Source organism: Zosterops lateralis (genome assembly GCF_965231275.1).
Source record: "Zosterops lateralis genome assembly, chromosome: Z".
NCBI classification, from domain to species: Eukaryota; Metazoa; Chordata; class Aves; order Passeriformes; family Zosteropidae; genus Zosterops; species Zosterops lateralis.
In genome coordinates this window covers 1,848,601-1,858,364 of record NC_139800.1, presented here as the reverse complement: position 1 = coordinate 1,858,364, position 9,764 = coordinate 1,848,601, and the positions used below count along the sequence as shown (strand labels likewise).

Genomic DNA, 9,764 nt, shown 5'->3' with positions numbered 1-9,764 from the left:
ACAGAAGCAACAAAAATACACATTCTTTACTTCCACAACCTGGTCTCTTTTTTTTCTATTTTTTTTTTTCTCGTTTATTTCCAAAATACCTGCTGTCTGTCAGAATGATGCTTCTCCTCTGACAGAGCCTATAACCATCACTCACTCAAAGATCATGGCATCTCACAAGAGTTCAGTGGAAAACGAGAGGAAAGACTCTCTGGGTATGTAACTGAAATTTTCATTTGAGGATAGGGGGTGGATTAACTGAAAGAAAATTAAATCAGTTCTCTGCTGGTACGAGCAGGTGCAAATTCCAACACAGAGCCAAAGCCACATCCACACCCATCTCTCTGAAAGCAGCAGGATTATCACTGCAGGAAATAACATCACAGAATGGTTTGGGCTGGAGGGGACCTTAAAACTCATCCAGTCCCACCCCCTGCCATGGACAGGGACACCTTCCACTAGCCCAGGTGGCTCCAAGCTCCATCCAGCCTGGCCTTGGACACTTCCAGGGATCCAGGGGCAGCCACAGCTTCTCTGGGAAACCCATGCCAATGTCTAAGTCCATACAGGATGTAGGGAAGAGTGCTTTAATCACTAGGCTGACAAGGGACAAAATATACCGTAAAATTAAGGTGGGACAGGTCTAGGATGGTTTGATAGGAAAATGAAGAATTAGCTGTCCTGGATCTATGCCCCATTGTCTCCCCAGTGTTCTCCTACATCTGCATCCCTCTGCCTGTCTCCTCTCACATGGTGAACTCTTCAGGATGCTGATAACATCTTGCATTCCCCCAGCCTGGAATCCCACCTGCTGCCAGGACCTATCTACAGAGAAGAGGCTGGCCCCCCCATCTTCTATCTCCTTTCCATCCCAAAATTTAACACCCAGTTTTGCTTCACACCAAGCTCTGTACCTTAAGTTATTCCACATCAACCCATTGCACTTACCATAAACACTGTCACAATCAAAGCACAAAAAAGAAGGGAGAAATAGAGATGGAGAGAGAGAGATCTCCTCCAGCACATATCTGTGACAGGAACCACACATGTGCCTGCAGACCAGCAGAAAAGAACCCACCAGCTGGAGAAGGGGCACCAAATGACAGCACGAAGGATTTTTAAGAACCAAAAAGAGGAAAAACCCATGGCCACGATACAAGCAAGCACTTTCCAAGCTACTGAAGACAGAATAAAACACAAGAACAGCTTCTTGTCTGGCCTCTGCCTGCAACAGACTTGAACAAAACCCTGGTTGCATTCCAGGTCTGATGCATTTAGGGAAGATGTGTGCTGTCCCTAAAAGACCCTGGCACCCCAGGCACAGCACACACTGTCACAGACACCCTTTGGCTCTCACAGTTACTAAATTTACTAAAAAGACTAAGCAAAACTGCGCTTGCCAGCAATAAAACCCTTCTCTGATGGCATCACTGGAGACCCCACTTGTGCATTAATTCAGAGGCTGCCCATTACCTATTAATTAGAGGACACTATTATGCAAATAATGACAATTAATTAAACCTTCACTTATTAATCTAATACAGTCTCTTCCTTGCTGTTCTCAAATACACCCCAGGCAAGCAGCTACAATTTTTTAACTATAAAAGTGACAGTCTATGGACTGGCACTTCTTTAAAGAATGTCTTTAATATCAAAATAAAGTAAAACTGCCTCGTCTCCTGAGTGCAACTGCAATAATGAGATGCTAAACCAAATCTCTCCCAGCCTGCTGGGTTGAGGGAGATGGGATGTTTCCTTCCCAAAAACTTCATCCTTCTCCTAGGAGACTGTTTCTCCCCACTGAGTATATCTGGGCACACACAGTCCTAGCTTGATGTTTCCCTGGCTTTCACCCAAATCAGCTTTATGGGAAACACAAAGCTCCTGGGAACCACAGAATCACAGAATTGCAGGTTGGAAAGGACCTTTAAAGGTCTTCTAGTCCAACATCTAGGGACATCTTCAACTACATCAGGCTCAGAGTCCTGCCTGAACTGGTCTTGAGTATTTTCAGGGATGGGGCGCCCACCACTTCTCTAGGCAGCACCACTGCATCCCTCTTCTTCCTCCTCCGACAGCCACATCTTTGCACTGCCTAACAGCAACCTCTGTGGCAGGGAGAAGGTACCTCCTGAGCCACAGCCTCCTCCTGAGATGCACCACCTCCTCTGACTGCCACAAGTCTTGCTGTGCTTGTTGTGTGTGCTCTACACCACGCCATGGACCTGCAACACGACCCGGAGACAATTTTCAGGAGCCAAACTTACTGTCACCGTGGAAAATCGCCCCCTGGCTCACGTTTTACCCCTTGTATTTCTTTTTCCTACCAGCCAGGGCCCTCGGGTTTTTTTCCCAGGCTCATTTTTCCCAGAGCCAGGGCAGGGCAGGCAGGGCTGGGAATGATCTTCCTCACCAATGTCATCGTTCACCAGCGCGAGGGACAGGGGTGCCTCGTCCTGCAGCTCCTGATGTGACTCAGAACAGCCTGGGAATTACACTTGGAATTAGTGAATACAACCCCTGGCTTACTCCTCCTTTACCATACAGGGGCAAAGCTCTCAGCAGCACAGATCAGAGCTGTGCACTTCAAAATGGGAGCAAAATGAGGAGAACTGAGAGCTGATGCTCCTCCAGACTGTTCCCTGGGTATGTGGAGGTGGGAATAAGGGCTTGGAAAACCCTGAGAAGGGAATCACCAACACGCATTTCATCACTCTCTGAACCCCAGCAGAATCATCTCCTTCAAAAAACCCTTCTCCAAAACACCAGCCTCCTCCTGGCCAGTAACTTGCAGGCAGTAGCTCTTTGGAAAAACCAAAAAGGCACTACAGTCATTTTGAAATGGAGGTGCCCAGAGCCTCAATCATATGTTATATCTATCTCAAACATTAAAATAAGCAGCTTGGATTTTCTTGGTAGAGAGGGAATCCTGGTGGGAAGAAGGAAACAGGATTTCAGAGGAGGAAACACAGAGCAAAGGAAGGGTTTGAAGGGGAAGGGAGGAGGCCCCTTGACTAGAAGCAAAAATCTACAGCAAAATAAACTTGCTCAGATGGTCTCCTGGGGATTTGTGGCCTGAAATTCCAGCCACCTCCACCCACAGACGAGCAAAGAGCTGGAGCAGCAGAGACCTGAAAGATCCACCCTCGGCAGTCTGTGATCATGGGGATCAGCTGGCTCTGCAAATCACAATCACAAGGAGTATCTTGGCCAATTCCCCTCTATTTGTTCTGAAAAGCTCCACGGCTGCTGCAGCCCCGTATTTCCAGGTGCTTCATATTCCTCCAAGAGCTTGGAAGAAAACTATTGTCTCTGTCTTTCCCAGTTGGTAAAAAGAGCCCAGGAATTCAATTAGCATGTAAGAATGCTCAAGCCTATGTGCTTGAGTCTCCCACATGGAATTAACTGATGGGCTTCACAGCTGAGGACCAGGTAAACAAGAGATTCCAGCCCTTATTTAGGTACCCACCAATTTCAATTTCATGCAACTCAGCCTAGAGTGGCTTGGTCAAGGTCATGCATGGAGCCTGAGCAGAAATTAATTGTGAAGAACCCAAAGAAGATTTAAAAGGGAGAACAAAAGCACTCCACTTCCCAGATCTGAATTACTTTGCATTAACCCAAGCCTGTTCTGTCCTGAAGCACCAACCCAGCCATGGAGCAGCTCAAGCCTTGCCCTTTGCTCACCAGCAGAAATGAGCCCCAGCACAACATTCAGCTCCAGCCTCCTGGCAGGACAGCCTGAGCTGGGTGCTCCTGCCTTGGCTGCCAATTCCATACCCCAAGTCCTCTCCTTCTGGAGCCATTCTCACCTCCCACCAGCTACACCATTCTCAGTGATGATGCTGCATCCCAGTGGGATCACAGAATCCTGGAAGAATTCAGGCTGGAAAAGAGCTCACAGCCCATTGAGTCCAACCTGTGCCTGACCCCCAACCTTGTCACAAGCCCAGAGCACTGAGGGCCACATCCAGGAATTCCTTGGACTTCTCCAGGGATGGGGATTACAGCACCTCCCTGGGCAGCCCCTTCCAATGTCTGACCATCCTTTTCTTGACACTCCTTGGCCATGGTTAGGTTAACTGGGTGACCAGCAGTCTAAGGCTCCCCATCCCCTTTCCACTGCCCAAAAACTCCTTCCATTACCTCTTCCTTTCCAGGTGATTGTCCCACCCATGCCAATCCATTGCTGCCTTCTATAAAGTTTTCAAGGATCAAAGTAACAAACTTTGGGGCTCCTTGTATTTTAAAAGAAAGGGGAAAAATCCAAGCCATGTGGTATTTTGAATTTGGCATTTTGTGCAAATTTTATGAGGCAGATATCTAAAAGTCTGGATAGTTAGTTAAGTCAGGATCATTTCACTGCAGACCTTAACATCCTCCACTTCCTCAAGGACAGAGACATCAGAAGAATCACAGCTACTGGCTTTGGGCATTGCCTGAATATTGTATTCTTACAATTCCCTGACTATATTACAGAGAGATCCACAGACCTTGCCAGGAGTGCATATTATCATGCTAGGCCAGCTACTAGCGCTTCACTTGCAACATCAAAAACAATCCCTGCCCTAAAAAAGCAGAGAGATCCTCCACAAGCAAGGCAGTGGAAACACAAAACCTGGAGTGACCTGTGGTAGTCCCACAGGCCAAAGGAGGGAAAACACCCCAGTGCCCCTCAGGGAACTCTCACCTCCTGGGATGAATTACAGCCCTCAACATCAGCTTTTTGACATTTGTCCTCACCTTACTTCCTCCCACAAGGTGACCTGTCTGTAGCTGCCTGTTCTGCACCAAGTGTGGAGACCAGCACCATTCCCAGCTGCAAGTAAGAGCTGACTGATGCCAGGATCCAGGAGGAATCACAGATGGGTTAGAGTTGGAAGGGGTGTTTAAATGACATCTAATTCAAACCTCTGCCATTAACAGGGACATCTTCAATTAGACTTTGCTGCTCAGAGCCCTATTCAGTCTGGCCTTGAACTCTTCCAGGGATGAAGCATGCATCACCTTTCTGTGCCAGTGTTTCAACAGCCTCATGGTAAAACCCTTCACCATTTTGCCTACTTTAAACAGACTCTTTTAGTTTAAAACTGTTACCTCTTGTTCTATTGCAACGGGCCCTGTAAGGACTCTGTCCCCATCTTTCACATAGACCCTTCAGGAACTGGAAGGTGCTCTAAGGTCTCCCTGGAGAGAGGCTGAATGCTCCCAGCTCTCCCATGGCAGAGATGCTCCATCTTATCCCAGTCCCCTGCAAGCCAGGGTGATCTCAGCAAGCTCCAGCACGTGGCAGAGGGACACACCATGTCCCACACCACATGGGGAAGGGGTCCAACATGAATATTGAAGTGTGTGCAGTGGTGCCTGTGTGTGCCTCAGTGATTGTGACAGCACAGACTGTGCAGACATCTCCTCCCAGACTCACACCAGCACCTCCCCATCTCCTCCAACACCAAGCACAGCCCTGCCAGGATGTAAATCCACACCAACTCCAACGCCTTTGTCGCTCAGCCCCGTCCATCTGCCTTCCCACTTGGGCACCACGGAATGGGAAACAGCCTTGAAATAATGACTGTAATTACAGTTTGGTTGGTCTTAAAAGTAGCAGAGAAAGACAGCCTTCCTCTTCATGACATTCCCAGGATAACACGTCACAGCAAATGGCCCAAGGGGAATCTGTGGAACTGGATGTAAATATTTTGATGTGCTCATGATAAAGCTTTTCAGCACTTACTGTCCACTGCCAAAAAATTGGGCTGCTCCCCGTGCCTGCATCTCTACCCAGCATGCACCCTCATCTGCTGTACACCAGGGGCCCCACAAAATCCACCTGTTCCTAGGAGTATTTATGACTTTCCACTGAAACAGGGCTATGTTCCTTTTCTGTTTCATTTAAAATAAAATAAAAAAATTAGAGAGTGGACAGGCGGTTAGGAATTTCTGAGGTTTGACAGCCCATAATCAGAGATGAACTCGCCTGAAATAGAAGGAAACAAGAAGGAAACAAGCCCCTGAACTGCTCCCCGTTCATTTTTAGCAAGCAAACCAGGTGAGCACGGCAACTGCTATTTACCCTCTGAGTCACGGGAAACAGCACCCAGAACAGATGCTTTGCCAGAGCTTTGCAAAACTTTAAAAAAAAATAAAAACAAATAAAAATTTAAAATAAATAAAAAAAAATTATACAAACGATTTGAGGCAAGTCTCAGGGCTTGCAAATTCCCTGTGAAATCCAGGCTTGGGATAACGAAGAGCTCCAGGGCTGAGGTCAGGCTGCTGCCGAGCACCTGCACTTAGCAATGCATCATTGACCGAATTCTGCCCGGGGCATCAAAGCCCCACAGACGTCACCGGCTGCACAGTCTGGCCCAGTAACCCGTAATTTCCCTGTAATCAGAAGCAACAGGGTGAGAGTTTTAGTGGCCATGCATAATGCATGTCCTCTGGCACGGCTGGGGGAGCAGGAGATGAGCACCACAGCTGGCAGCACCAGCCACCACGCCGGAGAACTGGACACCCCAAAAGCCACAGGACAGCTCCAGGTGCCCTGAAACACCCCAAAGGCTCACCTCTCTCTTTCTCTGCTCCCTGCTTTTTCCCCATATTCCCCACCCAGCAGTCACACACAGATGGTTTCACTGTGGCTGGTACCTACCTGCTCATGAGCATCTGCTGCCTCTCAGCCTGGAGGAGGGCTGAGCATATTGCTCAAACACATCACCCCCTCTCTCAGAGAGTATGGACAATGCCAGTCGAATAGTTAGTTGATCAGCTGTAAGCACCACTCACTTTTCCAGGTATGACACGCCCCACACTCAAAAGTCTGTGGTAGTTTCACAGCACTGTATGCAATTGCTTCCTTGCAGCCTGTTTCTGCTGCTCTCCTTCCCATTCCCCCTACCAATCCACCTCATCACCATCAGCCCAGACACCTTCCTGCCATCCAGCCTCCAGTGCACACCTCTAGACATCAAGAGCTACCCCTCATCCCATCCTTATTTCCACATGAAGGAAGGCTGCTTTTATTCTGCTTTTCCCTTTATTTTCCCTCACGTATTCTTCCCCAGCCCTCTGATCCCTCGTTTCCTGTACTCTTGGTCCTTCCCTAAAAATCCCAGTAAGTTTTAGACACCTCTGGAAACTCCTGAAAGCATCTTATAGCAAGTTTTACACAATCCCATAAGATTCTTCTCCCTAAAATTATAATAAACTCATTCCACCAAGGGCAACCATGCTCTTGTGGCTTTCCAGAATGATTTCCTCACCTGGACACTCACAGGTGGGTTTCATTCCAGGGCCAAGGTTCTACCAGGTCCCTTCCCCATGCAGAGTCACAACTCCACTGGCACAGAAACCAAACTGGGAGCACAAAAAAACCCCAAACTGGGGATTCTTTCCTTTGTTTTACATCAGAAAGGCACAGGACTGAGCCCAGAAATCACCCAGGTCCACCTGTCTGGGACAGCAGCTGCAATGCCACACTCGGCCACACCACAGTGAGGCAGAAGCTCCTTCAAAAGGTTCCTGTAAACCAAGGATGGTCACTGTGGCAGCTGCAAGCAGCAGGAACCTTCTGCTGGAAAAGGACAGCCAATAAAACTCCCCAGAAATGGTGGTTAGGTCCTGCTGCAGCCAAAAGATCTGGGTTTGTATGGCAGAAGGGCTCTTCCTCATCACAGAATTATCAGCCCTTCATTTACCATCAGGGTGTAACCTTTAAATACACCTCCTTTAGGCTGATCAGTGCTGAGCACACCCCTTGCCATCACTGCTGGAAAGAGGACTAGGTGAAATCACGGCAGACCTACTGAAAAACCATGTGAACAGAGCTCCTGGAGAGCACTGGGTGCTTCCCAGTCCAACCTCAAGTTAAGACCAGTGGTGGGAGCACAGAAAAAAAAATCAAGGTTTGAGGTTGCTGAAGCAGAGCAGACCAGACAGTCAACATCAAGTGATGTTTGCTACTGCAAATCTGTCAGCAAAGAAAGGGAAAGCCCATCTGATAAACACCTCAGGCTGTGAGACTCAGCACACCTGGGGAGTGGGAGAGAGGAGGGCAGAGGACACAAACTGAGACCTACTGGAAAATGTCTGCAAGAACTGGTTTCCTACAGAAAACAGGGTCTGTAATAACAGTCCTCTTTGTAAAGACAGCTCTAAGGGCTGCTCAGGACATCTGTTTTCCAAAATTTCACTCAAAGAGGAGGTGTGCTGTTGGGAAGGAAGACTGATGTATCTCTGCCCTTGCTCAGACTACGTCTCTGCTCAGAGGATGGGACACAAGATCCCTCCCACCACCAACAGCATCTTGCTTTTTGCCTTTCTCTGTCCTGAACTTGTGCTACCTGGCAGGAATCACACACTTCTTTAACCCCTCTCCCCCCTACCCAGGCTGCAGCAAGGGGTGATCCCCATGCATCAATTGGGGTGCAAGACCCTGGAAAGATCTTGGCCAGACCACCCTGTGACATTGCCTCTGTGGTTTGTATAAATAAACTGATGGGGACCCAAGGAGTAGAAGGGGATTTCAGAGAGGAAAAACCCAGTGACAGATCTACAGCTTGAGTAATCTCTACCAGGCTCTGCCACTGTCACCAGCCAAGGATCTTCTCCCAGGATATGGGGCCACCACGAGCTCTTCCCCTGCATGTTCCTCCCCAGCCTCAGAAGCAGAAAGGTTTACAGACACAAACACCCCTGGCTCCCCAGAAAAGAAATGAGTTTTGGGAAGTATATCACACCTCCAAAAGACCCATGTCCTTCACCCCATTCCATGTCCTGGCATGCCAGCACCCAACACACACAAAACACAACCTCAAGTCCAAAAAACACAGTATTACCTAAACCCTCCATCCCCTTCCCACACACTGTGCTGATCACAGGCTCCATTCTCCAGGTCACGTCTGGTATGGGGTTATAGGGGTTAAACTTTTTTTTGTTGGCCTCAAAACCAACATTTTAAACCCAACAGAGGAGGTGGAAGGGTGTGACAACGTGCCATGCCCCAAGCTGTGCACTCTACACTCAGGGAAATCTCACCTGAAGTCTTACATAAACCCACCCAAGCCCCGCAGGTGCACCAAGGAAATTAAAAAAAAAAAAAAAAAAAAAAAAAAAAAAAAAAAAAAAAAAAAAAAAAAAAAACCACACAACTGAGAAAGTGAAAATAAAAACCTGAGAAAACGAAAATTGAACCTAAGAAAATTAAAATGCAAACTACCTCCTGCAATATGACGGCTCCCTGGATCAGTTGCTGTACGTCCTCGGGAGGTTTTGGGGAGGACACCTCCACATCAGCAAGCAACCAACAGAACCGAAACGACTGCACCCCATCTTCTGCCTGCAAAAGCTCCAGCTGGTGGGATTTTTTTTTTTTTTTTTTTTTTCTCCCTACAGCAGTTTGACTCAGAGGTCTGGCCAGACTCACAGCTCTCAAATTCGTTTAATAAATCATCTCCTAACCCCGCCCAGAAGCAAAAGGCAAATCTCTGTCTCCCAGGCACCTCCTGATTGGACTAACGTGCCTCTTGCTAATGACCCTGCGAGGAATAGCACGGCTCGAGTGACGTGTTTATGAAGATAAATATTTTAACTTCACAGTTTAGCGCTATAAACTCGTTCCAGCCAGAGACTCTCTTTAAGTTGGTTCCAGGAGAAAATGCCTCAATAATTAAATTTTAAATTTTTTTTAATTTTTTTTTAAGCTATGAAGTATTAATTGCAGAGTGAAATACGTGGCGTGTCTTTCAGGTGCAATTAGTAGCTGCTGGTGGATG

General features: G+C 47.7%; 1 protein-coding gene across 1 annotated transcript in view; it reads right to left on the bottom strand.

Moving 5' to 3' along the window:
* Nucleotides 1-9,526, bottom strand: part of ZBTB7C (zinc finger and BTB domain containing 7C) — a gene marked incomplete at its 3' end in the record, with an annotated part of 130,520 nt that extends 120,994 nt beyond the window's left edge. Inside the window, exon 1 of the mRNA XM_083884412.1 lies at nt 9,209-9,526. The remainder of the gene's footprint in view (nt 1-9,208) is intronic.
* Nucleotides 9,527-9,764: the final 238 nt, after the last annotated feature.